The sequence below is a fragment of the Sturnira hondurensis genome, unplaced genomic scaffold (assembly GCF_014824575.4).
Source record: "Sturnira hondurensis isolate 20B ecotype Veracruz unplaced genomic scaffold, ASM1482457v3 Scaffold0002638, whole genome shotgun sequence".
Taxonomy (NCBI): domain Eukaryota; kingdom Metazoa; phylum Chordata; class Mammalia; order Chiroptera; family Phyllostomidae; genus Sturnira; species Sturnira hondurensis.
The window spans coordinates 6050018-6077879 of record NW_028075269.1 but is presented as its reverse complement, the minus strand read 5'-3'; the positions used below and the strand labels follow the sequence as shown (position 1 = coordinate 6077879).

Below are 27862 nucleotides of genomic sequence, written 5' to 3'. Positions count from 1 at the left end.
TGAATTGGTCATGTGTTCTGTCAAGTTGACAGAGGTGCAAAGCTAAATGGGTGACACTCTAAGAAACTGCATATATTTGAATAATTTGACTATTCCATCCAACAATTTGCCAAGACGCTCTGAATGATCACACTTCCTGATAACGCTTCCAAGGAACCGATAGCTTCACTCATATTGGGGCGGAGGAGGCAAAGATGTTTCTAGCTGAAGTTCCTGAGTTCATTGCAATCCTTGTCTCTGGCATTCAGTGGTGTGAACTTGGGCACATTATTTCATGGCACTGAGCCTCTGGTTCTTCATTTATAAAAGGAGAACAATATTTTCTGTCACTAGCCTTGAGAAGCTGTAAAACAGCTTATAAAAATGAACTCACTTTGTTAACTGTAGACTATTAGGTAAACTGAACTGAGTATGTATCAACATTACATATTCAGCTCAACAGCACATTCTTGATGACCACAAGAGGGTCCAGGAAAGGAAACTGTTTATAAATCTTTCCCTTTCCCCAAATCAATTTTTGAGTGTTTAGGGAAATTCTTACAGTAATTATTAGGTCAAGCCTCTTTGAAATTACAGAAAAATGCATATACACACAAAACTGCCTGCTCAAATTTGGGGGAAATAGGAGATTCCTCTAATACCAAATTAAGCACGCCTAAAGAGAGAGTGTTTCTTAAAATTTGACCTCAGATTTTCTGCATCCGAAAATGTTTGAGGTTCTTGTTAAATGCTAATCCCCGGATCCTGCCCCACCCGTACTAAATCATAGCTGGAAGAAAAGTCTGCATTTTTAACAGGTACCTAGGTGATTTTTTTTTTTTAATGCTTGGAGCAGGTCCAAGGACTCCAAATTAAGTATTGCTGTATTGTTCCTTGTTGTGAAAAATTCAGGTCTCTGTCCTAGTGGCTAAGAATCGGTCGAACTAATGGGAAGAAGATTCAGCTTTGATGCAGGAACCAAGGTAGACGGTTGACAGGGTTCGCCCAATGGCAAATTGAAAATGGTCATCAGGACCCTTAGCCACTTCAGTTCTCTGCAAGGGTCTCGGCTACTGGCAAATATGAATCGGAAAAGACTGTTTACTCTACTGTTAGGGGGAAGGGGGTCCGGGGAAGGATCCACTGAGCCAAAAGCTTCCCCCTTTCCGTTAAAACTGGAGGCTTTTTATTTATCTTTGCTGCCAAGGTCCATTATTAAAAGGGTGGTTTATGTGTGTAAGTTTGCTAGGAAGGGAAGTGAAAACATCTGCAAAACCATGCACTGCCTGGAACGGAACTCTTCTAATAAAAGATGTATCATTTTAAATGCGCTGAATTTTGATTCTGGTAATTCGTGCACTAGAGTGTCTATTTCGAGGCAGCGGAGGTATCATATGACAGCGCACGTCAAGGCACCGTGGAGCCCTCTCGTGGACTCCCACCCACTTTCCCATTCACCGCTGCGAGGACTGCTGGCGCTGCCGCTCCCCCCGGCGAGCTAGCATGAAATTTCCCTGCCTCTGCCGTGATCAAATGGAGCTCCTGGTTCAGGGGGTGCGCGTATTACCTCCGCCATGCATTTTCCACTATCAATAATTTAACTTCTTTGCTGCAGAACAGAAGGAGTACAGACCGGGCACCGAATACTCCCCCCTTCTTTTTAACCAAAGGGAACGTGGGGGGAAAAATAGTCTGGGAGTTTGGGGACCGAAGTCTTCCCCCGAGCAGCTGCCTTGATGTTTACTTTGACAAGTAGTGACTGAAAAGGTGGGTTTTTCTTTCTTTCTTTCTCTTTCCGTTTTTCTCCGGTCGGCTAGAAAGCGTGTGGCTTTAGTGAGGTCTGTCATTGCCTCGGCTTTCCTGGCTGGAGCAAGTAACTTGGTGTAACGTTATCTGGGGGCGTTCATTAATAAAGAATGCCGTTATTATCTTGATTGAATTCCTATTAGGCAAACTCCGGAGAGGTCAGTGCGCGAACTCCTGTTAAGCCGGCGTGTTTAAGGCCGCGGAGTAAACCAATAGCCCCCCAGCTCTGTGCGATTTCATTGTGTGCTCGCGTTTGCAAGCTCCGTGGTGCGGGAAGGTGTGTCTGTGGCCGGGGATACGCACGCCCTCTCACACTGAACTTGAGCGCTGGAATGGGGCGGTGGGAGTTGCCAGCGAGGAGAGCTAGACCCCAGAGGCGCAGGATTCGCACTCGCTCCCTCCCGCCCCAGCGCGCACGGCCGGGTTTCCGCCGAGGGCGCGGGACGCGGGGTTCCCCGGGGCGGGGGTTAGGGCTCCCCCGGCAGCGGTGGGCACAGCGCGTGCGTCCTGCGGAGGTGCCCCCGGCGGGCGCTGGGCTCGCGGGACTCCAAGGGACGGGCAGCGCGGGACGCGCGGGCCTGGGAAGCCCCGGGAGTCCCGGGCACTGAGCCGCAACGAGGAAAAGGCGCGGCGTTCCCTTTAAGCGGCCGCCCCGCAAGGGTATCGGTGGCGCGGGGGAGCCAGGGAAGGGGGGGCGGGGGGCGGCGCCGTCTGACCAATCGAAGCTCAACCGAAGGTCTAAATAATGTCTGACCCGAGCGCCGAGCGCAGGCTGGAGCTCCGGGTCGCCGTCGCCGCCGCACCCGGGCGGACCCGCCCGCTCGCTGTCCCGCGCACCCCGTAGCGCCGCGGGCTCCCGGGCGGGGCCGAGGAGCAGGCTCGGCGCGCCCCCAACCTCCTCTCCGTGAAGCTTTGATGAAACACTTGAACTGCAGCTGCCACCCCTGCTTTGGGGCAGGCGGCGTGGGGCTCCGCGACGGGGACTGGGTCTGGGCGCCGGGGCCAGGAGCCGGACAACGATGTGACTCAGCCGCTGGCGACCCGTGAGCTTTGTGTGGACCCCGAGGTAGGCAACCACCGGGCACTGGGCTTGGCGCAGGAGCCGCCCGTCTGCTGGGGAAAGTTGGCTAGGGGGCCCCCGAAGTTACGGGAAGAGGCCAGAACTCCTTTCGTCCCCTCCGGGAGCAGGAGGGATGCGGAGTTGTTCCTGCGCAGCTTTCTCCTCCCATCACGGGAACCTGAGTCGCAGTCAGGATCCCCGAGGGAGAGGGACCCCGGGAAACCCCGAGGTAGGGGAGAGAAAGCCTGCGGGAGACGTGGAGCCGCGCGATGGCAGCGAAGACAGCGTCCCGGGGATCCCCCGAAACCCTCCCCCAGCAGAGGACAGGTCCTGAGAGAGACGTGGGGCGCCAGCTGTCGGGGGCCCCACCTGGGGTGACGGTGTCAGTGCTGGGAGGTGAATCTTGCCCACGGGCTGGGCGGTCCCTGTCCAAGTTTCGGGGGGCCCTGGCTCCCTCACACCGCATCCCCATCCCGGGAACTTCATCCCGCTGGCACATGGTCACCTGCTCAACAGGAGTTGAGACCAAAGAGGACTGACACAGGTCCGATGCCAGTGTGTTCTGGAAAACTTGAGAAGCCCTCGCAGCTCGAACCTTAAGGGGCTGCGGAACTCCGGGATTGTCTGTGCCCACACCTGTCCCAGCCCTCACCCTCCCTTGGGGCACACCTTCCAGGAAGGTAGAAGTTTTGACTTTGGGAGGCTGGGTGGGTGGAATGTGCGTGGGGGGTGTCCTGACTCGGGTGGGTTTCTGGGGGTGCAGAGCCGGGGAGAAGGAATGGGAGAGTGACCTGTACCTGGAAAGAAATAGCTGAGGGTTGGGGGCTTTGTGTCCCATGGGCAGAGACGCGGAATTGCAGACTGGGGGAGATTCCCCAGGGGAGAAAAGCCTCACGGCTGCTGGGATAAACTAGAGTTGCAGTCGGAAGATGCTGTGTTTGTGTGCGGTGGTGGAGCAGGGTGGAAGGACCCGGGTGGTGGGGCGAGGAGGTGGAGGGGGCAGGGAGTGCGGTGCTAGGGAAGGTAGAGGGTGCCCTCTGCCGGCCAAGCTGCCCTGAGCAGCGGCTGGGGGCGGGAGCCTGGGGGTGGGGGAATGTTAAGGGATCGCTTTACCGAATCCCTTTGGGAGCTGGTAGGAGGGACTTGTTGAATGATGCTTTCTGACTCCAGATGAATTTTGATTCCGTGGCGCCTCCTTGGCTCAATGCAAAAAGTTTTCCGCGCTGCTGGAGCTTTGACAGGCTAAGGTTGGTGGTGTGTTAGGGCCCCTGGGTCTTATTTTAGGGTTCTCCAGGTGTCTTACACTTACACCTCAACGTCAGCGGTACCCAGTGAACATTTTCTGACAAGAATGCAGGAATGTTCTTGGCCAGAAGCAAAGAAAAGCATATTTCTGAGTGTTTATTCATTCTCCTAGTACAGTTATCTTTTAAAGCAAAACAGGATGTTATCAGAAACGTTGGTTTTTAACTGCATATAAAACGTGTTATGCTATTAAAGGAAACCTTTAAACTGGCCCAACTTCTTAAAAAATAACTCCTCTCTGTTTTTACCCCCAAATCTATTTTTATAGATTTTGTTGTACAGTCAAAAGCCATTTTGGCTATAATATATTTGTATACACATATATTTTTTACATTTTTATTTATTGAGGTATACTTATGGACTTAATTCATATGAACTTGGGCACCTGCAACATTCACCTCATGCAACATTCTCATTTTTTCACCGGAGGTTTCTGGGATTATGGTGCGTAGTGCTTCACGTTATTAGATCGCATTGCACCTAAAAATTACACTACAAAGTTTTGGCCCTGGTAACGGCACCCCTTTAAAATAATCACCAACTCCTGTCCCCTGATGTTGCAAATACCTTGCTTAAGATTTTTCTTCTGTGAGTTAACCTCTGGACTGACTGGTAGTAGAGGTAAGAGAAAGGAAAGAAACACTTGTTGAAATGTAACCATAAACTTCACTGGAATTTTAAACACGTTAGTCACCGTCACTGGAATTCCAGGGCCATAAAGTCGTTGTGTTTCTCTTGTACTTTATTTTGCAAAATATGATAAATGTTGGTAAATATAGACTGGTCATAAGTTTTATGACAGGAAAAGTGTTATGTATGTATAGCTATTTTAAGTTATTACAGAGCATTTCCTATTTATAAATGATATAAGCCGAAAGAAATGGTTTCCAGATAAACACGACTTACGTACACGTTTGGAAACATTAGAACATTGCAGACTCACTTAGACATCACCTTTTTTTTTTTAAAGCAAAATAACAGTAATTTTTCACATACCTTTGGAGCTTTTCATAGCTCATTCAGAGCTGAATTAGTGTCTGGAAACCTTGTTAATTTTAAAGTGATATTCACGGTCATTTGAGATGTATAGTAGGTCAATATTAAAGTATGGAGAAAAATGAAGCATTTAGGAAATCTGTTTTAGGATGTTATTTCAGTAAGTATAACTTACACTTGCAAACAAAACGGACCAGGAAAGTGATTATTTGCCTAAAATGCAACAAATCAAATGATTCATGTATACGGAGAGAGTTAATTGCCTAAATCTCCTGATGGCCCGAGAGGGACGGGGGAGTGCTGGACTATTGCTGGTTAATTTTCACTCACCGTGAAAGGGGTGAATCCTGTAAATACTGCAATTTTCTGAAATCCTAGCTCAGAGTCTCTGGGTTTTCAGTTTGATGGGGCACCGTTACAATGTCAATCATTCCCTCCTGCCTGGGAGATTTGAGTCCCACCTTGTCAATAGTCAAAATGTAGGTGATTGATAATCTCATTTCTTTCGAACATCAATAGCCCTGGTTTGTAGTGCAGCTCACACAAAGAGCTGAACGTGCCCACCTGATAAGACAGCAAAGAGCTTGTTCACATTTTTTACATTTGTCTTTAAAACCTTCTGTAACTCTGTGTCTCTCTCTCTTTCTCACACACACACACACACACACACACACACACACACACACAATCTACAGGTAGTGAACCTGTAGAACATAACAGCCGGCAGCTTTGGGTCTCAATCACAGATTTGATCAATTAAGCTAAGATTCAAAAATTATTTAAGATGTACACAATGCAAGAGTGACACACAAGTAGTTAGTTCATTAACATTTTAAAATCTAGGAAGTTTGTCTCAGAGTAGAGAAAAGAACAATTTTAGATTTCCTGAATGAAAACAGCCAATAGAGTGTATAATAGCAAACCTCTGGATATATTTTTTAAATGAAAGGCACTCTCATTTCAAATGTCCATAATATTGAGTTTATTGTGATCGTTAAAACGTTTCAACCTGCACCTCCCCATGTGGACGATTCTAGTTTGCGTGAGGGGGCTAGCCTAGCCTCTGCAAGTGAATATATCCCTTTAATAGGGTAATTGCTGACTTGTCTCAACTAGTTTTCAAACGATTGTTAGCACTCAGTTTCCACTAATTGCAAAATTGCTGCTTAATTGAAGGACTCTCAGCCATCTAGTGCAGTCATTCAGCCACTGGCAGGCTCTGTGATCTCAAGCTGTGAATTGCATTTTAAATAGCAATGGAGGAGAGAATTGCGGGGAATTCTAGTTTTCAGTGCTAGCTGTTGTTCAGTGGAGGAAGAAATCATTGGAACAAGCATCACATTAAGTTGAGTTGTGATAAATTCTCTTTATTAGGATGAGTAACATGCCCTGATGGGCTTCAAAAGTGAATGAGCAAACTTACCCGTTACACTCTGCATCCACTTATTCTGTTTGGTATGGAGTAATGTTAAGCAATAAATGATGTCAGCAAATGAAATCCGTATGTCATTTGTATGCGGGGTTTAACCCTCGAAACAGAGGAAGGCTTTAGTATTTTTAAAGTTAGCCATATGTGTCCTCAAATTTCCCTTAAATTCCACTTAAGACATAGAATTGCTTAATCCTAAATAATTGTGTACTTAAATGCATCTCTGGCTTTCCAGAATGCTTATACTAAAACCTTAGGAAAGCCATGGATCCAATTATGAAATACACGGAACCACTGTTGATCCGGACATGAAACATGGATCTCACTAATACATTCATTTGGAAAAACTTTTTGGAGTGAGGAAGTGGTTAATGGGTATGTGTACTAAGTGGAACAAGAAGGCATTCTCAGTTTGGTAGGAAAACTTGAGTGGTCAGATAAGAGGTATGGAAGCTTTTATTTAAATGCAAGTTGGTCAAAGAGGTGAAGGGATTGAGAAGTACAGACTGGTAGTTGCAAAACAATCCCTGGGATATAAAGTTCAGCATAGGAAATATACTCAATAATATTGTGATAATTGTGTATGGTGCCAGGTAGGTACTGGAAATATCAGGGGAAAACATTTTGTATAGTTCATGGTTGACTAGCCACTATGCTGGATACCTGAAACTACTACAAAATGATATTGAACGCCAACTGTTATTGAAAAGAAATTTAAAAAACACATGCAGATACTCAAGCTCAAGTACAAACTCTGGGACACTTTCGCTCTTGGTGAAACAAATATGAACGAATATCCTGGAGGCTAAGATGTGGCTTGTGGCCCTGATGGCTCATTTATACACTGCCTAACACCTTGAGTATGGATCCCATTAGATGAATTGGGGGGGGGGGGCAGGAGAGTGACTGGGGGAAGCAAAGTAAATTTCAAGCTTCAGTGAGAGCCATAATAAAGTTAAAGTTTATTTTTAAAGAGCGCAGAGTAATGAATGGTATACCGGTTTTCCCCAAAGGTTCACTTGAAAGAACTTTCATTGGTTGTCATGGTAGTAACATCTTGATTTTGAAGGCTTGCAGAACCTAGTAGCTCTTAAACGTGCTTTCATCTTGTTTCCTTTCGTCTCACTGAAGCTTTACGACAACCTTCTGTGTTTCCGACAGGCTTCTGCATTTCTGGAGGGAGGGGGGCTGACTGAAGAAGATTCCTTAATTCAGAGACAATACAACGAGGAAATGTAACATTACATTTTAAAGAAATCACTTAACTACCAGTTAGCTTATTAAAATAAAACTAGAAGGCAACCTGCCATTAAATTACAAGTTATGTGTAGAATTAACATATGCATAATGGAAATACAAAGAAAATAAACAGGCATTTTTAGACAATTTAAGCAACTCATCAGAAGTTGAAGTAACAGTGCCACCTAGAGAACAAAATCACCAGCTTTAACAGTCCAATGGCTCATTTGCCATGTGAGCCAATTGTCTGAGGCTATAGTTGCTAGATCCTATTCAGGTTTGTTGAAAGAGATAAGCGGGGACCGGGAGCTGGGGGAGGCTGGGAGGGAGTGGGTTGGGGATTAGTACACATTTGGTATTGTAGATGAGATTTTTAAAACAGGCAGACTCACGGGTCAGTACATACATACACTAAGGCCTTTTAGCATTTAATGTACTAGCCTGGCAGGAACAAGGGTGGTCTCCTTTCTAACACTCACTATTTTCAAGGATAGGTCCTGCAGCACTGAGTGCAAAGGTTCTGACTGTATTCACTTACCACGGGCAGTTCATTGCACTTTCCGAGATGCAGTGATACCAGATAAACTGAGTAGAGAGACCTTAAGGATTTTCTTGATCTGTAATCGAGTTTTAACTTTAATGATTTGAGAATATTTAAAAGTAAAATAAAAATGGCCCTGGCTGGTGCGGCTCAGTGGATTGAGCGTGGACCTATGGAGCAAAGGGTCGCCGGTTCGATTCCCAGTCAGGGCACATGCCTGGGTTGTGGGCCGAGTCCCTGGTATGGGGTGCTCGTGAGATAACCAACATTGATATTTCTTTCCCTCTCTTTCTCTCTCTAGAAATAAATAAATAAAATAAAAATAAAGGTTCATAGATGTAGCAAGACTTTAAACACTCAGAAAAGTAAGGGGGGGAGTACAAGGAGAAGGAAACTATAAGAATTATCTTAACCTTAGAAAAGTTAAAAATATACATCTAGGTCAGCACCCCCCCCCCAAAAAGTAGCAGTGGAACCAGGAAACAGTAATTATAAACTAGCTTAAAATTCTTTGATGAAAAATTCGGATTTCATTCATTTAGCATCTAAATCAGTGCTGGTAGCAGAGGGGGCATTTTGACAGATATTGATGAATGAACAGGTAGGTTGACCAACAGTTGCTTCTGATTCTGACTTAGCAATGTAGACAACAAAGAAATGTCATGATTGTAGAAAAAATATTTGTTTTCTTTCTTTGTGCAAAGTTAGAAATTGGAGAAAATACCTATACTAATACCTTCTTTGTTTCCAGTACCTATGATAAATGTCCCTTCATCGGCTTAGTTCTAAAATTTCTTAGGGACAATTTGGTTCACTCATAAAACTATTTGGAACATATGAGATGTTAAAGTTGATTTAGACGGCAGCGAGTGTAAACTTAACAGGTGGATTTTTGCTTAAAAGTTTTCAAATTTTGGAATGCCAGGTGGGATGCCAGTTTTGCTGTTTCAAAAGGTGGGAAACAGTATGTGTTAATTTTGTGCCAATTTCTGGTAAGCACAGAAATTAATGAAAGTCATATTTTCTGTCATTCGTGGAAGTGATACACTTTATTGTTCAGGAAAAAAAATTCTGAGAGGGAGAGGGAGGCTACGAAGAGTTTGGGGGAGAAAAAGAGAGAAAGAAGGAAACTCATTGAATGAAATGTTGCCACATGGGATTTAGTCTAAATCAGTCTTGATTTTGGAGCTGCTACCGTCAGCATTTGCTGCATTTTCTGATGCTTTCTTTCTGCCTTCATGTGTTTTTGAAAACTGAAACTGTGCCCAAACTAAAACAAGTTTCTCTCTTTTCACATGCTCATTTATTTCTTGAATTATGGGGAGTGTTTTTAAACACAGATAACTTTCTTTTACATCATGCAGAACCTGAAGGTTGAGGAATTTGCCTCACGCTGCTGGAAGAGATGCTTGGCAGAGTCCCAGGCCGCATTCCTAGGCCAGACTGTCCAAGGTGTTCTCGCTTATGCAACATTTGGGGAAGGACATCCAGCATTAACGTGTTGGCTGATAACATATCTGAAGGCACAGATGAAATGCTTATCATATTGCAACATCCAGCCAACAGACATTCTGTGGAATGATAGAAGCTGGATCATTTACATTCACGTAAATGCAAAGTAATGTGACTAGGTTGAAAAATCAATTGTATAAATAGGATAGAAGAGGGAGGTGGGACAAGGTGTTGGGGGATGGCTTAGTAGATCGTAGAACAGAAACCTGAATGTCTTAAATAACTGCAGGTTTAGTGTGAGCCATTGGTGTGACTGGTGCCGGTCAATATAGCTACTGATCTATACTGGTAGAAGCGTAATGCTGAAATGGGGAAGCTAATCATTCTTCTTCACTTTTGAAGTAGACTATTAAAGAGTATTGTCTTCAGTACAAGGGTCTGAAATAGGTTGCTTTAGGTAGATCATGGACAGACGGGTCTGTATTAAGACCACTGTGACCAGGATGCATAGGGAACTGGGAACTTGGGACGGGTGGCCTGCAGGGCGAGAAGACCTTGGTTGGAGTGGCAGATGGTTTTATCTCCCCTTAGAAATTGTGATCATGTGATGCTAGCTACCTGGAATGCTGGGTGAAGAACCCTGGAGCTGTCCAGGCTCAATGAAAAAAAAAATTCTGCCCTGGCTGGTGTGGCTCAGTGGATTGAGCACGGGGTGTGAACCAAAGGGTCGCCAGTTCGATTCCCAGTCAGGGCACATGCCTGGGTTGCGGGCCAGGTTCCCAGTGGGGAGCTTGTGAGAGGCAACCACACATTGATGTTTCTCTCTCTTTCTCTTTTGCTTTCCCTCTCTCTAAAAATAAATAAATAAAATCTTTTAAAATAAATAAATAAAGGACAGAGGACTGTTTAAAAAAAGAAAAAAGAAAAAAATTCTGATTGTTAATGCCCACATGGTTGGGGGACTATCTGGATGGCATGTGTGATAGGTTTCTGACATCCTTATTTAGAAGACAGCTGTCACAAACATGAAGAACTGCCTAAGAAGGAGGGAGTAGGTTTGTTTTTGTTGTCCCCAAGAGCAGATCTAGGACAAGTGATGTCAATAGGTACTGTGTGTGGCATCTAAAGATTTAATTACTTACTTTTAGGGTGAGGGGAAGGGAGGGAGAAAGAGAGGAAGAGAAAGATCCACTGGCTGCCTCCAGCAGGTGCCCCAACCAGAGACCAAACCTGCAACCCAGGCATGTTCCTTGACCAGGAATCAAACTGGCAACCTTCAGCTTTGCGAGATGACACCCAACAAAATAAACCTCACAGGCTTCCCTGGCTGGTATAGCTCAGTGGATTGAGCACAGGCCTGTGGACCAAAAGATCGCGGTTCGACTCCCCATCAGGGCACGTGCCTGGGTTGCAGGCCAGTTCCCAGCAGGACCCACAAGAAGCAACCATACATTGAAAAAAAAAAATGAGCCTCACTGGTCAGGGCAGTGTGTGTAGTATCTAGAAGAACTTTTACTTCTGTTTAATTAAGCAAATATTGAATGCTTGCTGCATGCAAAGCATTTTATTAAGGGGATTTATAATCCAACGAAGAAAAAAAGAGGCTTTTTTGGCATATGGTCAGTTTCCTAGTATAGATGTTTAAACAGAGACTGAAACCCTTTTCAAAAGGATTATATAGTAAAGTGGGAAGTAAGAGGGAGGTGTACTCTGCAGTACCTTTGCACATGTAAGTTTTTCAAGTAAATTGATATCCTAAGTATGCTCTTAATTTTTAGTTCACATAGGATCCAAATGGAGACAGTTACATATTTTCATCTTTGAATCCTCTACCTGAAATATGTGCATCATCACAAATGGAGTCTCAGAAATCCTTCCCATTTTTTGGCCAGGTGCAGTACTTTTTTTCTGTACCTACATATGGATTCTCAAAAGTAGTTATTTTTATTTTGAATCAGACAGAAGGGAGCATTTAAAAAAAAAGAGTCCTGAGTAGATTCAGATGCCCAAATTGCTCAAGAAATTAACTTTTGATATTACATTTTTTAGGGAGTTCAGCAGCTGAACTTAAAAAAAAATCTTTTTAAAATTTACCTTCCCCTCTAGGAACCATAAAAAACCTTCAGATATTCCAGTTTTCCAAAGAGCCTCTCTTTTTAAATACAAACTGTCAGAGAAATTGACTCCTCCCCCATCTGGTTTCAGCATGGATAGAGTTACTTTTATATAATTTATTATAACTTACTTTGCTCTTCTGTAGGAAGAGTTGGAGATTAACCAACACAGAGATGTCATTAAAATGCACATTTAATGTGGAAGGAGCCCCAGCCCTCAGAATCCTCTTGTACACTGGGAATGAGAAGTAAATCGGCCCAGACACAATCCTGCTCTTCTGGTGGGAAAGGGGGTGGTATTTCCCTCCAGGGGAGACCACCCTGAGCCCTTCTCCCAAATGGCTTTTATTGGGAATGGTATGTGTAGGTGTACACATCATACATGCATAATCCATCAATCAGTGTGAAAAAGGATATATAGTCCTACAAAAACAGGTATTATCTATAGATAACAATTAAAGGAACACAGATTTGTCAGGTCAGGGTCTGTTAGTCATGCTGGCACCAGAGGGTCTTTTAAGACGTGTTTCGTGAAATAAGGAGTTTATTCCTTACACTTTGAACTTAAACATCCAGTTTATATCACCAGGGCTATACAGAACAAAGCAGAGCAAGCTTTAAAGGATACAATATATTTATTAGGCCTGATTCCCACAGGAACCCTCGGTGTTAGAGTCGGGTCATGTCTGCCACCTGCGTTACCTGGTTTTCCAGGGAGACTTAGTAGCCCCTTTCAGGGCTCGCTCTCACAGGGCTACAATCTTGGAAACCACACAGAGTGGTCCCCAACATCAACCCCCCTTTTTTGTTTGTTATGGTGGCATAACCAAAAGCATTGGTACCTCTGTAATCAACAAGGTTAGACCAGGCAGAGCAGGACAGAGCAGGCTTCAGAGGACAAAATCTACGTTCTTTCTCAGGTCTCATTTGCTCTTGGAAGCTGTTCATTCCGGTATAAGGCCATAGCTGCCTCTAGCATTGTTTTCAAGCTGAGTCAGATTGGGCGAGCAAAGTAGCCAAGAGATTAGGAGACTTTTTACAGATAGAATGAGGACTCAGACTCTGACAAAGCTGAGGGGTGAGGGTCTTTCTACCCCTTCTCTGTAGACCCCTAAGTCCTTCCCGGATGGTCCCTTCTCGACTGTGCTTGTCTTAGGTTGCCTCTCCCTCTAGGAGTCTTACCTGTCATTGGCTAACCAGCCATCCTCTTGGGCCAATCAGGGTGAAGTGAGGAAGGCTGGGGCTGCATTCCAGTCAGGAGAATATGTTCTGTCTCTTTAGTGGCTCATGACCCCAAGGCCTTTTTACTCAGCCCTAAATCATAAGACTCTTGTCTGTTAATGAGGCTACAGTCCCTGAAACCAGGCAGGAGGGCTCACAACAATTTAGTCCATAGGATGCATAGCCCATGCCAGGTACTCAGAAATACTTCTCTCGTATGCTGCTTTCAAGTATTCATATTGTCAGTCAGCAAAGCAAACAACTTACTACTTACATCCCCTTGATACTCTCATAGTCTATATTGCTGCATATATGTTTCCTCTTGTTTCAAAGCCTTCCTTTCAAAAGTAGTAAAGGTGTGGCACACAGAAAATGATTCTGTTATTCACGAATCCACCAAGCATTAACTAAGTGCCCAGTGGGTACCAGGCACTAGGCTAGCTGGTTCCTCCTCCTTCCTATATGCAATCATCTTTCTTCAGCTGCTACTTGATAAGGAACTCCATGGATTCTCCCACACAAAGCTTTCCATTACCTCTTCACAGACTCGTTTCTAAGGAGGCCTGGTCTAGGGGGGAAAATCTGTTGAACAAATTCTCTAATGAGTTATTTCTGAACTTTCAGCCCATACTATGGACTATAACATTTTGGAAGGACTCATTTCTCTTTGAAGAGATTGATCTTTTATTATCTTCCTAATTTTCAGGTATCATTTTGTGTTCAAATGAAGACAACAAAAATGCTTATTAGACATTGTCTTAAATATCTTGGTTTTCAGGCTACTTCATGAGGAACTCTTGTAGTAACTCTGACAGAAGCCACCATAGAAAGAGACCTTCTGGACCACTGGTTTTCTGGTGGATGTTTTCCCCCTTAACTACAAGGAAATGTTTGAGCCTCTTGGTATTCAGGAATCTGTCTTTCATTTGACAGTGTTTATAAATGCTGTGTGTTTCCCCCCTGAAGAAACAAATCGTGAGACTACTTTCAATTACTAGAAGCTGGTTGTGTGATTATGCTGAGGAAAAGAAGACGAAAGTCAGTTTGGTGAATACCATCTTGCCTTTAAACATTAGTCAAAACATGTTTGAATGTGGTAATTGTGTTTTTTTAGAGGTTACTAAGAACCGCTTTTCAATCCTCGGGTCTCTTTTCACTGTGAACTCAAGAGGTGCTTTCATTCAAATATGTGGTGTAAGCAGGAATCCGTGTGTGGCGCTCATGGATCATGTAAATATGTCAGTCCAACGAGAGCAGTTTGGCATCGTCAACTTAGAAATGTTTAACCTCTTGATACACAACACATAACAAGGAAGCAAATTTTCATATAGTTCTTTGTGAACCTTACAAAAATAAATAAATAAATCACAGGTCACAGGAAGTTGAAAGAGGTCTCATTTTTCTTCAAATACCAAACATATAGTCGCATTCCTAGCCTTCTCTTTCACTCCTGAGCAGGGCAGTGAGAATAAGTGGTAAATAAATAGTGCCCGAGGCCACTACATTCTTCATTCTTTGAGACAAAATGAGAGGGATAGACACAACCTTGAAATTAGTAGTATAAATATTCGTAAGTAAATTATGGCACTGTTTTTACCCCTAACAAATAAGCAGTGCACTTCTTGTTGAACTACAGGTCGGAGCATCAGGTCCTATCCCCTTGACCCAGTTTGACCTTTGCAAGAGGCCCCTTGACGTTCTCCAAAACCCAGTTGGGAAACTATTGTTTTAGATCAAAAATCAACAGGTAGAAGTCCGAAAGTTCTAAATCTTCCTTCCTTTCTCATGAAAATGACAGTCCTCCTGTTCGGTCCTGTGGTCATTTGCTGGTATTGAGAGTTTTGTTCATTAGCTTGGTCAAAGTATCCACAAATGGTAACCTGATAAAGCAGGTGATTCTATGTGAAATGTTTCCCATTGCATAGTTTTTAGAAATGCTTATAGATGTATAACAGTTGAGAAGCAATGCAGGATGACCTTATCTTACAGATTTTATTTATCATTATAATTCATCTCTATTAGTAAACTTCATTTTAAAATGCTTTCCCTAAAATACCAGAATATTTTTTCTGGTTTTCACATCCCTGGCAATGACTGTCTTAAAACTTGGAAGTGTCTGTTATTCTAGAGCCTATGATTATTCTTCAGCATCAGTCTCCTGTAAAAATTGAGGGGAGCCCTCATCGCTGCTGTTCCCAGCAGGGTCATGAAGTCTTGCTCTAGGGACGTGCCCCAGTAGCATTGGTACTGAAACCAAAATTCAGTTGGTTTGTCATCACTGACATTCCTGCGTGATTCTTTGGCTAAAGTTATACCTAGATAAGATTGCACATTTCAATAATAATCTTGTCTAAAGGTTAGTGTTCTGTGCGTTAAAAAATGCATCCACAGGTGTCATACCATTTAATCCTACAAATAATCTTTAAAAAGAGATTGGGCAGACCTTATTCCTAATAATAGATGAGGAAACTGAAGCTCAGAGTAGCTAAATAACTTGATCCAAGATGCACAGCTTTTGAACCAGAGTGAGGATTATAGCCTAGTTACGTCTAACCCAACCCTCTTATGATTACTATGGCTGTCTACAACCATGACCTGCTATATTCAAGAAAGAAACTATATTCCACCCTTGGGGCATTCGTGTGAGTGCCCTGCCCAGGTGTAGGCCAATATTGTCACCCACTCTCTCCTTAGAGCTGAGACTGGCAAACTGCTGTGTGCCATGGAGAAAGAGGATGATGGGAAGATTAAAAGATGTTTATTCTAAGGATTTTTTAAATTTAGTTTCCTTTTTTGGGGGAGTGAACCTCTTTTAAAGAAGGGGAAAGAATGTGTAATTTTTGTTGTCTTGTTCCTTGAACTTTGAGGTTGTAATTTTGGGTAAAGCTGAGGATCCTGGTGAGTAAACTCAACACAGAGCTGATTTTTTTTTTTTTTTTGTAAAATACAGACATCAGATCCTAGTTCCTGAGATTCATAGGTCTAGGATAGGACTTGAGTCTGTATTATGTTCATTATATTATGTTCAGAAACTTCTTCCAGTGGTTTGGATGTACAGGAAAGTTTGAATTGCTGTACTAGAAGCCAAATAAATTAAATATCTGGTGATTTAGAGAGACTTACCATTTATTTTATTGTTCCAAGACTTTAATTATGACAGGGTGAGGAGAGATTTGCAGCCTTGTAAATAATCATAAATGTAATGGCTTTGAGAGCAAGGACCGCTAAAGATATTCTTCTAATTTAAAAGATATTTCCTTATCAGGAACTTCCACATGAGAGCAGAGGCCTGGGACAACATCCCCGGGCCCAATAATCAAGTTGGATTCCAGGTCCACCACTTAACTAGGTCTGTTACTGGATACGGATCATTCCAGATCTCTGTGCCACCACCTCGTGGCAGGGTAGTGGTACGGATTAAGGGTGTTTATACATGTTAAAGGGGTGCTCAGGCCAGTGCTGGCACAGTAAATGCTTAATAGATTTCATCATCATTATTGGCACTTTCCAGCCCCCAAAGAGCATCTTTTATGATTATTATCAAGACCATTAAAAACTTCATCAGCATGCTTTATTCCTAAACTTGCTTCACTTTGAAACAAAGTTGACAAGAGCAAAACTGTTGTGTTGTAATCCTTGAAGTCTATTTCATTTATTCATTATTCTCTCCTCCGTTCATTCATCTGAATCCTGCTAATTTCAGCAAGACCCACGCTGGTTCTGCTTCCTCTAGAAAGACTCCGGCTCAGAATGAACATATCCGGTCTGAATTCCTAGGTCATCACTCATCTACATCTCACAACCTAGTAGTTAATTATATAAGCAGTCGTGCAGGCTTTAAATTATTATTGGGTGTCTTCGCTATGACTGGATATGATGTTCTAGTTAGAAAAATGTTCTGGAATATCCTACTCAGGAAAGCCTTTGACTTTAAAGACACGTTTCCCGAATAGACTCTCCACGAGGCAGCCCAGGCTTGGCACCTGTGGTACCTGCATTCGTGGGCCTGGTGATGAGGTTTAATTCCAGGCCCACCACTTACTAGACCTGTGATTTGGGGCGAGTTACTCACATTCTCTATGCCTGGAATAGTGTTAAGGGAAATCCTTTCCCCCCCATGCTGTATTTCCACAAAGGGACTTTATTTCTAAAAGGGACGTGACGCTCTCGGAGGAGAATATCCTGGACTTTTCTCCTGTCCCTATTACGTGCTCCTTTCCATGAGAAGAGGAGAGGAGAGGAGAGACCTGCTAGATGTGTCGTTTGCTGGACTCTCTGGCATGCAAACCAAAGCAACCAACCACTGCGCTTCTCTCTCTCTGAGGGACCACCACGTCCACAGTCGCAGCTTCTTGGCTTTTTAGCCATTATGCAGTAAGCAATAAGCCCAGGGCTGGTTTCTCTCAGTTCCTGCCAAGATCTTGGCTCTTTTCAGTTCCCAGTTTTCTGCCTCCAGTTCTGTGGGTTCCAGGACCTTGGTTTGAGATGGTAGCAAACAGGCCTTACAGTGTTTCCTAACACAGCTTTGCTAACATGAGGCTGAGCCTGTATTGTGATTCCCACTTGACCATTTGTTTCCACGCTGATCTCCATTCAGAATCCTGAGGAGAGGAAACATGGTTACCCCAAATAAGAACTAGTAGGAAGTTGAATAAATGGTCATTTTTAAAAAGTTGAATGAGATATGGTCTCTGTCTCAAAGATGTTGGCTTATAAGTTAGCTTTTTTTCTCTCCCATGTATTTGAGTCTTAACTCTGCAATTAAAATTGTAAACCCTTTGAAAGCAAGAGCTGTGTCTGCTGTATTATCTTAGTCCCCATGGCTCATGGATAACTGATGGACACATATATAGTAGTTGGTACGATCGGTACTTGCTGGGTAACTCGACATGTCCTTTCTTCATGGAAAAAATACAGATTTCAGCATTATCATCTCCAGCTAGGAAATCACTTTGAATGGGAAATCAGTGCTAGGTAAGTATCTGTAAATGAGTCTTTTGGTTTCCAGCTTATGTGTCCCAGAAGATCACCAACATTGAACTATCTATGGGTATGCAAGACAGGCCTTGCTTTATGGCTTGTAGGTGCTAAGAGGTCAGCAGATCAAGTAATACAATCTTTTACTGTACAAATATGATCTATATTGTACAAAAATCTGATCGAACAGACCCCTCTCCCCTGTAACCTCCCCCCTGCCCCACTTTTCATTTCTTTTGGGGGGATGCCCTTGTGCATCTGGTTAATAACAGCACCTACTACCTTGAATTGGAATTGTTGGTTAAGGTGTCTAATCCACTCTTCTTCCCTCCTCTTACTAGTGAAGTCCCCAAAGGCAGGGATTCTCTCTCACTCATTTGCGTGTCCCCAGTATCTGTGCTCAGAGAATGTCTGCTCAATGAGCAAAAAGTTAAAAGGTAAATTTGTGGAGAAGACTAAGTCACAGTCCTCCTCAGCTTTGAGTCTGGCAAGTTGACATCCAAAAGAAAGGCGTTCACAGATAACCCAACCGCAGAAGAATGGGCGATCTTTCTACCTCTGAACTGGGAAGAGGCAACTGTGGAGCTTTAAAAACATTTGTGGGTTTTTTCCCCTCGTGAAAGAAGCATGGGATATGCCTGAGTTTTCTTCGCATGAGGAATGACAGAAATGTAGCTGGTTATGACCTTCAACTTCAACTGAGCGACCAGAGCTCTGCTGATGAAACATGAGCTTGTATCCCTGACCCTGACATACACCTTGGAAGTGTCAGCTTATTGTCCCTGTGTTCCCGTAAACATTTTTTAAAAGAATTGTTTTTGATCTTGTGAACCTCTAACTAAATGGTTAACCATGTAAAATTGACCATTCAGAGTAAAACTGAAACACTTTCCTCGGAAGCTACTGATAATTATTAGCTGGGGGTGCACCTATCTCCTTAGGTCTCTGATTCTCATTATACTTGAAAATCAGTGATGATTTAAACCCAGGATTCAGTCACTCAAAGAACCTATTAAGAATTACCAAGTTCATTTATTCCCACTTTACATGAAGCAGCCTTGAAAATAATTTTCCTGAAAGCAAAGTGCATCTAAACCTGGTATGTTCTTAATAACTTACACTGAGTGAATAAATAAATCATTAATTAAGTAGAATACATTATTTTTATTTTATTTTTTTAATTTTTATTGCATTTTTCATTAGCATTTAGTTCTCGTATAGTTCTCTCTCTCCCCTCTGCAATCACCACCCTGTTGTCCGTGTCCATGAAGAATGTATTATTTTTCATCAGAGATAGTTAAAAAAGCCTTTTTTTGTGTGAGAGGAGAGGCAGACTTGAAATGATATAAGAGAGTAAGCCCCCTTGTGAAAATTTTGTAAGGAAACATGGTCTGCTAGGAAACATGAAGCTGGAGGGGAGAGGACGTTGTATGACTCAAAACGGCATCGGGGCCAGCGTTTCAGCGTGGCCTCACGTCAAGGTCCATCATTTATTTAGCGGTGGTCCCAAGATGCATTGCACCGTGTAGACCACCCAGACCCAGCTGGAACCAGACGCCTTGAGCAAGGACCTTCCATACCCCAGAAAGGAGCCCTTGTTTTCCTGCATTCCGTATGTAGCCTTCCGGTTTCCTAACCAGGCCTCTAGACAGAAGTGAGGGCACTTCCAGTCAACTTCCGCCTGTGGTTACCTCCCGCCTGTCGGAATGTTTCCCTTTGGAAGATGAGGAAAGCCCCCTTAGGATTTTCACGAGTTCAACGTCACCCTGCAGCTCTGGTCGTCCATTAACGGGAGATCTGCTCTCCAGATGACTGTACATATGGAGATGAGATTTTTTTTTTTTACCTTTTCAAAAGAGTGGCTTTTCATTCAGGTTCCAAATCCGGCGTAAAAGGTCCTCTGGGGAGCATTTTCAGAAGTGTTTGATGTTTGTATCTGATTTGGGGGGATACTTGCAGGCTTACCTGTGTGTGACAGACACATGTGTCCAATAACTGCACTGATCACAAGGAATAAGGGCCATTCTTTAGGATCGTTTACTTGACATGGATCTTGCATTTGTATTCACATCTGTATCCTTAAAGTTTGCTCCTTTCTATGCCTCCCCAATTTCCTGGTTAAACGCACAGAATTTGCGGTATATTCAGTTGCAGATGACCGTGTGTGGAGTCACTTAACAGTATGTCCTCCTCTTCAAGTCTCTCTTTGTCATCCTGCCCATGTTTTCTGTTTACCTTTCTATTCCGTCTTTTGGAAGTTTTCTTTCCTTCCCACCAATTCAGTGTGTTAGACACTTTTGGGAGTGAGTCTCCTTCCCCGCCTGTGTCTGGCTGTGGTCACCCCTCAGACTGGTGTGTGCATGGCCGTTCCTTGTAGAGTTGGCCTTTAGAGTTCGCAAAGCCCATTTCCATGTGTTGCTGTCCCTTGGCAAGATGCTGGGAGTCAGACGGGGCAAAAACTCCGGGTCTTCATCACAGAGCTGAGGCAGCTGGACCTTAGGCCGGTTCACCATGACAGAGCACCCGCGAATGGGCCTGATTTGTTGATTAAAAATGGCCAATTATCAGCCATTTCAGAAGGCCAACTTAATAGCAAGTGGGAGAAATGGGACCGGAACTCAGGTCTTCAGCCCCCAGCCCCAGAGACCATCCTTCATACCCAGCTGACCTACCTTGTAGCCGTTTCTTCCAACAAAATGTCCCAGAAATTGAGTCAGCACCCACCAGGCACACAGCAAAGGCCTGGTGTAAATCTCTCGAGTGTCCGTAGCGGCAGAGCAGTGTGGAACAACAGCCTTTGGGGCCAAGAGCGAAGGCCCCGGGTTAAACGTTTTTTAAAATTTGGCCATTTTTAAATTAATATTTTGACAGTTAACTTATTTGCATGATTTAAAAATCGAACTACTAGTAGAAAGTCTACATGAAGAAGTCCTGCCCCACCTGCGTGCCATTCACCCATTTCCCCACCCAGCACCTGCCATCTCTACGTAGTCACGCGTACTGGCGTCACGTGACTCCTCTAGTGTGTTTTATGGAAAGAAAAGTAAATAGCGATACCTATTGTTTCCCTCCCATTATTAAACAAAAGGTGGTGTCTCTTACATACGTTGTTCTGCACCTTGCTTTTATCATGTACCAATATATTTCGCAGAGCTTTTTTCATGTCAATATACGGGAGCTAACTCACTCTTTTCAGATATATAGTCTATTATAAGTGTGTACTCTGGCTCGTCTACCTTCCTGTAGCTGGAAATTGGGGTATTTCTAATATTTTTGCTATTATAGGTCTTGTTGCAGTTAACTAACTTATGTGCATCTATGTATATGTACATAAACATATATATAATTTTTTTCATGAGCACGTACCTCTATCGGCACATTTATGTATTCTCAGGAGTGAACTAGCTGGGTCAGCAGGAAAATGCATTTATAACTTTGATAGATGTTACCTAATTATCCCACAAAAGGCTGGACTGATTTGTACTCCCACCATCAGCGTATGAGAATGCCTGTTTCTCCACAGCCTCACCCACAGTGCATGTCAACCTGAAAGGTGAGCCATGGGAGGCAAACACCGAAGTGGGACGTCTTAGTGTCTGACCTTGCCCCTCGTTTGCAGTGGGCATACTGCACTGTTCCAGGAGCTGGTCCAGCCATCAGTTCCAATGGAAATAATGCCTTGCTGTGGCCAGGGGCAAACGCCAGCTCCAGTGACACACATGGAATGGACCCACGTTGCCACTTGCCGAGTCTCCTGCAGTGGAAAGTTGAGCGCGCATTCATTATTCACCTAACCAGTAATGCTAGATCTAAAGAGCACGGCAATGTTTAGTGGACCAGGAAGGGAAATGGTACCACCACAGTGCCCTGTGGACCAGACTTTCAAGGCTCGTTTCCCTGCTGTTAACGTCAGTTCTAGGCACTGAGGTCAACAGATAGATCCCAAATCACAGGGGAGGTCTTATTAAACTTGAACTTTTATACCCAAGGGGGATGCTCTTTTAAAGAATGATTTTATACCTCTCCCAAGATTTATAATGAAGTAATCAGCGCTTGATAGGATCAATTAAAACTATCAGGGTGCAATGTCAACATATAACTATGATGCAGTGTTGCTAGATTTGTCTCCCTAACGTTGCTGGGCAATTTGCTGCGCTGTACAAATAGGGTGCCCTGTAAAAACACGATTTGTACCATAGGTGACATGTCCACATTCGAAAAGCATTATCTTCCAGGTCATCCGCACATCACTCCTTACCATTCTCATTGAAAAGATTGATTTTTAACCCTATTTTTTTTTAGGACAGGGCACTCTGTTTAGAAAAACATTTCTTTAGTTTCACTGCACAGGAAGGTGTGCTCAGCGAAACTGGGCAGAATGGTTCTGTGACCCAAAGGAATCTTCTTTTTCACAGCCTTTCTGACAGGGCCACTTGAAAGAGGAAAGCCACTCCTCCTTAAGGCACTGGTTTCACTTGGGGAGTCGCACTGATGACTGTATCCAGCCTGCACCAGAAGTAATTCCTGGGCACAAGGGTGGACTGCCAGGCACTGCTGACACGCCACTGACAAACAGACGTTTTCTCTTGTTAATACCTGCGAAGGCTTTCACAACAGGCCTTTCCGGTTTTGTGCTCAGGCTCCTTGCAATTGCTTTTCTAGAAGTCTGCTCTCTTCCAAGGGCCAACTATGCACAGGGGCAAGGCGTTCTGTCTTGTGTGCCCTCACCCTCTAAGCTGCCACAAATACTCAGGACGTCAGCCCAGGTGTATGATTTGCACCAACTCAGTCTGGCTGGGAGGTCCAATTTGCCTTTGCTGTTCATGCCGAGGGTCTCTGGGTGCCAGATTGGTAGCAGAAAACCCACGTGTGGTGTCCACTCTGTGACCCTTATTCCTCTGGCTATTTGGACTCAATCACTGTCTTTGGCGCAGTCTGTGAGGCGTGCTGTCTGTGGACCCTGCACCCTGTTCTTAGCGGTCCTAACTGAAGTACTTGTCTGAAGTACTCCTTTAGAATAAATTTGAGATCATTTCACCGTGCCTTTTACTCACATCTCAGACCTTCAGCTCTATTCTTGAATAATAATTACAGGACAAATGGTTTGGGCACGAGTGGGGTGGCCTAGGGAACCAGGCCTCCAGACTTGAAGGGTTGGGGTTATGGAAAGAAAGGTTTTATGTCACTTGGGTCTTAACCAAAATCATTCTTACGTGGTATTGACACAGGAGCATCTGGCAGTTGTGGTTACTGGTCTGGTCTTTCTCAGTACCCGAAGAGATCTTAGGAGGAAATGTTCTGACATTTCAAACAAATTGTGTTCCTATAGTTTTGACACTATGCCCTACTAAGTATGCATGCATGGCCAGCGCCTTGAGGGAGTGGTCACTATTGGGAAGAGGACAGGAAAGTAGGAACATCGGGTTGTATTCAACCTCTGTGGAAACAGTGTATAAACAAACTGCTTATCAGGGATGATCATGTGGAGCTTTGCTTTAAATAAATAATCTGTGCCTGGAGCCTGCAGGGTGTCTCTGCCAAGCAGACCTCCCTCAAAATAGAAGACACCCCATCCGCATCTGACCCCACGTGGGAAGAGGCGTGGAAGTCCGCCCCGGTTCGAATTCCATTTCTACCACTTGCAGGGTGCATGATCTTGGGCAATTTCCTCAACCTTCCTGAGCCTCCGCCATCCCCATAAACTGTGCATAATTAGATGATCTGCGTCATAGCCAATACATGTTAGCTATTACTTTAAATCACTTTTTAACACAAAGGGAAGTTCGGTGTTACTTAGAAATCTAGCTTCCTGGAGCATTTTTCAAAATCCCCCCCCATACACACCACCACAGCCGCCACCGCCCCCCACGGCCACTACCACCACCACGGCCCATGCCCTGCTTATTTATGGACACTGTGTAGAAACACAGCCCTTGCTACGTTGCTTAGACTAAATACATTGGTGTTTGGAGTTTGTATGTCTTCTGTAGGAATCAATGTTTAGGGAAAAGGGATGGAGACAAACAGATGTTCTCACACCCCTGATACTCACGGAGCCACAGAATTGAATGTTTCCAGATAGGTGTATGCTCTTTGCGTAAGCGATGTGGGTATTTTCTGACCAGCCATATGGATCTTTTGTCATCTGAGATGTTAATATTTTCCTTGTATTTTATAGTAGCTTTGGAGCACGGCCAGTTTCTTGAATAGGGTCCACATGGCTCATTATGCACAGGGCCTGGCAACCAGTTTCCTCGTGCTGCTGAGACGAACAGGGACTCTTAGAAGAAAGAGCTGAGTGCTGGGATAAGGCTGTGAGCAGGGGCACACATTCAATTATTTTTGCTCCTGCATCGAGCGACAAACAACGAGCACTTCCCTGTGCTTTACAGTAAGCCATCAAAAGAAATTATAGAGTTGGATGCAAAAATAACCCGAAAGACAACTCGCTGTGTGGAACCACCAGTTTTCTCTATGTGCGCAGGTTAATCCTTGTTAACGCTCAGAACCCTGAGTTTCTACAGAAAGAGTTGCATGTCCACACATGTTCTGGCATCTGCCCACACGCTTCTGTGGGCTGTGGCTGTGCATCCCAGGAGAACAGCTGTGGTGTGTGCATTTGCATTTCAGTGGAATTTAACAAACTGATTCCTGAAAATGGTCTCATCAAGGTGAGCAACAAGAGAGCTAATAGCCTTCTCTCGCTAATTTTATCTTTCCCCTAGGATTTCTTAATAGTGGTTTTAAAAGAAATGCTACTCTTTGGTCTCTAGAAGCAATTTATCTTTCCAGTTCATCCCCCACCCCACCTATGTTCACCTCTTTCGCTTTTTTAAATTTAATGTCTCATGTCCTTCAGAGGATGGGGTCGTGTCTGCAGAGGTCTCTTCATCAGGGGTGAATTAGTCATTCCATTCTCATTTGAACCTTTCTGAATTAATGATGTGGAAGCCTTCCACTTTGAGCCGACCTCTAATTATGTGCCGATATCCTTTCTATAATGGAAATTGCTCAGGTAACTAATTAGCCACAGGAATACGCTGGCTACGGAAAATTTCGGGAGCACCTTCTGTGGAAACACTGAGAAGGGCATGCCTCCCCACGAGTCCGGGGTCCACTCGGAGTGTGGCTGTGTGGTGCCAGGGGCCAGTGGGTGTCGGCTCCCAGCTGTCAGAACTCCCTCAGCACCTCCTGGCAGGAACTGCGAATGCCGGCAACACCCTGAGAGCGACCTGTTGATCCACATCAGCCACTTCTGAAAAGGGGATTGACACGGGACAGACCGCTCTGAACTTTCTGCCTTGGTCTTGTTTTATCATTTTAATCGTAATTGTTCTGGCACGGTCCCAATCTCCACATTCTGGCAAACTTTTTTTCTTCGAGGGGATTTCCTTTATTCTCTGCTGTCAGAGATTTATGGCTTGTTCTTCCCCGAGGGACAAAGAATGCAGCTTTGTGTCACGCTTGCTTTGTTTATTTATTTTGTGTAATTATTATTTTTTTGATACAGAACATGCTTATCCTTGGACCCAGGAACTTTGAAGATGGTACTCTGCGATGCTTTCACAACATCCCCTGTCAGTGTAGGTGCGCCTTGTTTGTCATTCGGAGGTGACAGGCCCTTGTGATGTCATCTGTACTATGTGGGACTCAAGGTGGAGCCCAATAATACTTGGGATACTGCCTGGGAAAATAGTGCTCTGTGTCGTCTCAGCCCTACCTGCTTGTAAATAATTTAGCGGCAACATTAAGAGGGTGCCCAGTAGGAGTCATTTGCATTTGCACTAGTGAGCTTGGTGACTTCTCGGTGTTTGGAAATGAGCTTGTAAAAAGCTGCAGCTTACTGGACCAGTTTCTCGTTCTGTTTATGGAACTACCCCATCGACTCCATCATGCTGTTGTTCAACTCAAAAATGTTTATCCTTTTTTTTTTGGAAATGTAGCTTTTCTTTTCTTTTACCCATTTGGGTGCTTTAGTCTCCATCCTAAATGTTGGAGCCCAACGGTAGAGACAGGGTAGGGTTGGTGAGGGGATTAGATGCTTCATAGTTACGCTAACGTATTTTAGGATTTCGTTGCTGCTGCTGCCATTTTATTTTGGAAGTGTTCTATTTTCTTCTTCATTTTTAATTTCATGATACTTAGTAGGAGATAAGGGGAGCTCTTTTAGGACAAGTCTAGAAACAAAAGATTCTCTATTGAGTGGGTGAGTCAGTCCTGCCTCTGTCTCACCATTTGAGGATAGAAAGAACTCATGGCGATCAGAGACATTCGGCTGCAAGTAAGATTAATGTGTCCAGAAATCTACCCTCTGCTGTAGCTTCTCCTGTCATTTCCAGTGTGATTCTGATTAAGCGTGGGATGTTAGGCTGTGTGATTGGTCAGGAAGATTAATTATGCCTGTGCTTGCATTACAACATTGAGATAAAATTAGTGATTGAGTGGAAGTCCAGATTTAGATTAGTAGTATCCTGTAAATTCTCATTCAACTAATAATGTTTACAGGTTTATCCTGCACTTTGTGATATCAATACAGTAGTATTGGATTGATACCATGAATGCCAAAGCCAGTGGACCTAAGGGAAACCCCAATTTTACTGAGCACCATTACAAAAGCAAAACTGTGTTTCTTAATGATAAGTTTCCCCGTAGGACAAGGTGAACCCAGGAGGAGAGATGACAGGAGAACCTATGAATGTACCACAGTATTTAAGTTTGACTTTAACCCTTTTATTTCCTTTCTTTTAGTCCAGTGCTTCTCAAGTTCAATAAAAATATGGATCACCTTGAAGTACATGAATCTTGTCAAAATACAGATTCTGATTTAATGGATGGGGCCAGTGGGCTAGCTTTCTCTATAAAGTTGTATGTAAATATATCCATCAAATTAATGATTCAGAGAACTACACCTTTTTTTCGTGGTAGTTAACATGTGCCTGTCACTCTAGGTTTGGACTAAGAACCGGCAATTTCTCTGGCACTCTTTGTGAGGCTGAGGGATGTATGCCAGTGTCAAGGCCATGGGCGTACTAGAGGCCCAGGGAATGCTATGGTACAAAGGACTGTTTTGTGGGAAGTGTAATTGTATACCCTGGACCTAAATTGCATTATGGTTAAAAACTACATTTTTAAAGGCACTTCCTTTAAAGCTTTGAAAGAATTGCATTATCAGATATCATTTACTAAAATATTTATTGGTTTCAATTGGCTGGTCATTCAGGTAAGTAGGTGAGCAGCTATAATGATCACTAGCTTCTCCCCTCCCCCTGCCCCATTTTTTTTTTGTGGATTCCAACTACCATTTATTTTCTTCAAGGATTGTGAAGTGGTTTTGTTTTTAGTCTTCTTAACTAAGAAATATATAGCTAATGAGAAAATACTACAGAAATAAAGCAGATGGATGAAAGAAACTAGTGCCTGTAGTTGAAGGCCTAATTTTCCTCTGGAATCTGAGGTTCTGACCTCGTTCTATCAGGGGAACCACAGCGAGTAGATGAGTTGATTAAAAACTCTGGTCCTTTTTCCCTCCTGTACAAAATGGGGATAATTATAGTTACCTCTACCTCCAGGGTCCTATGAGTCTTAATTACTTAATATTTGCAAAGTGTTTGGAGATCTTTGAATTAAAAGTGCTGAGCAGTGGAATCCAAGTTCAGTTTAATAAGAAGAAGAATGAAAGTTTATATTCTCAGCTTCCTTTCACCTCCTTCCATGCCGTCTTCTCGGCCACCCCAGACATTACT

The 27862-nt window shown here is 43.7% G+C and overlaps 1 protein-coding gene across 1 annotated transcript in view; it reads left to right on the top strand.

Annotated features, from left to right (window-relative positions):
• Positions 1-2563: 2563 nt before the first annotated feature.
• BDNF (brain derived neurotrophic factor) overlaps positions 2564-27862 on the top strand; it is a 36399-nt gene continuing 11100 nt past the window's right edge. Inside the window, exon 1 of the mRNA XM_037040421.1 lies at positions 2564-2851. The gene's annotated coding sequence lies outside the window, so the exon portion shown is untranslated. The remainder of the gene's footprint in view (positions 2852-27862) is intronic.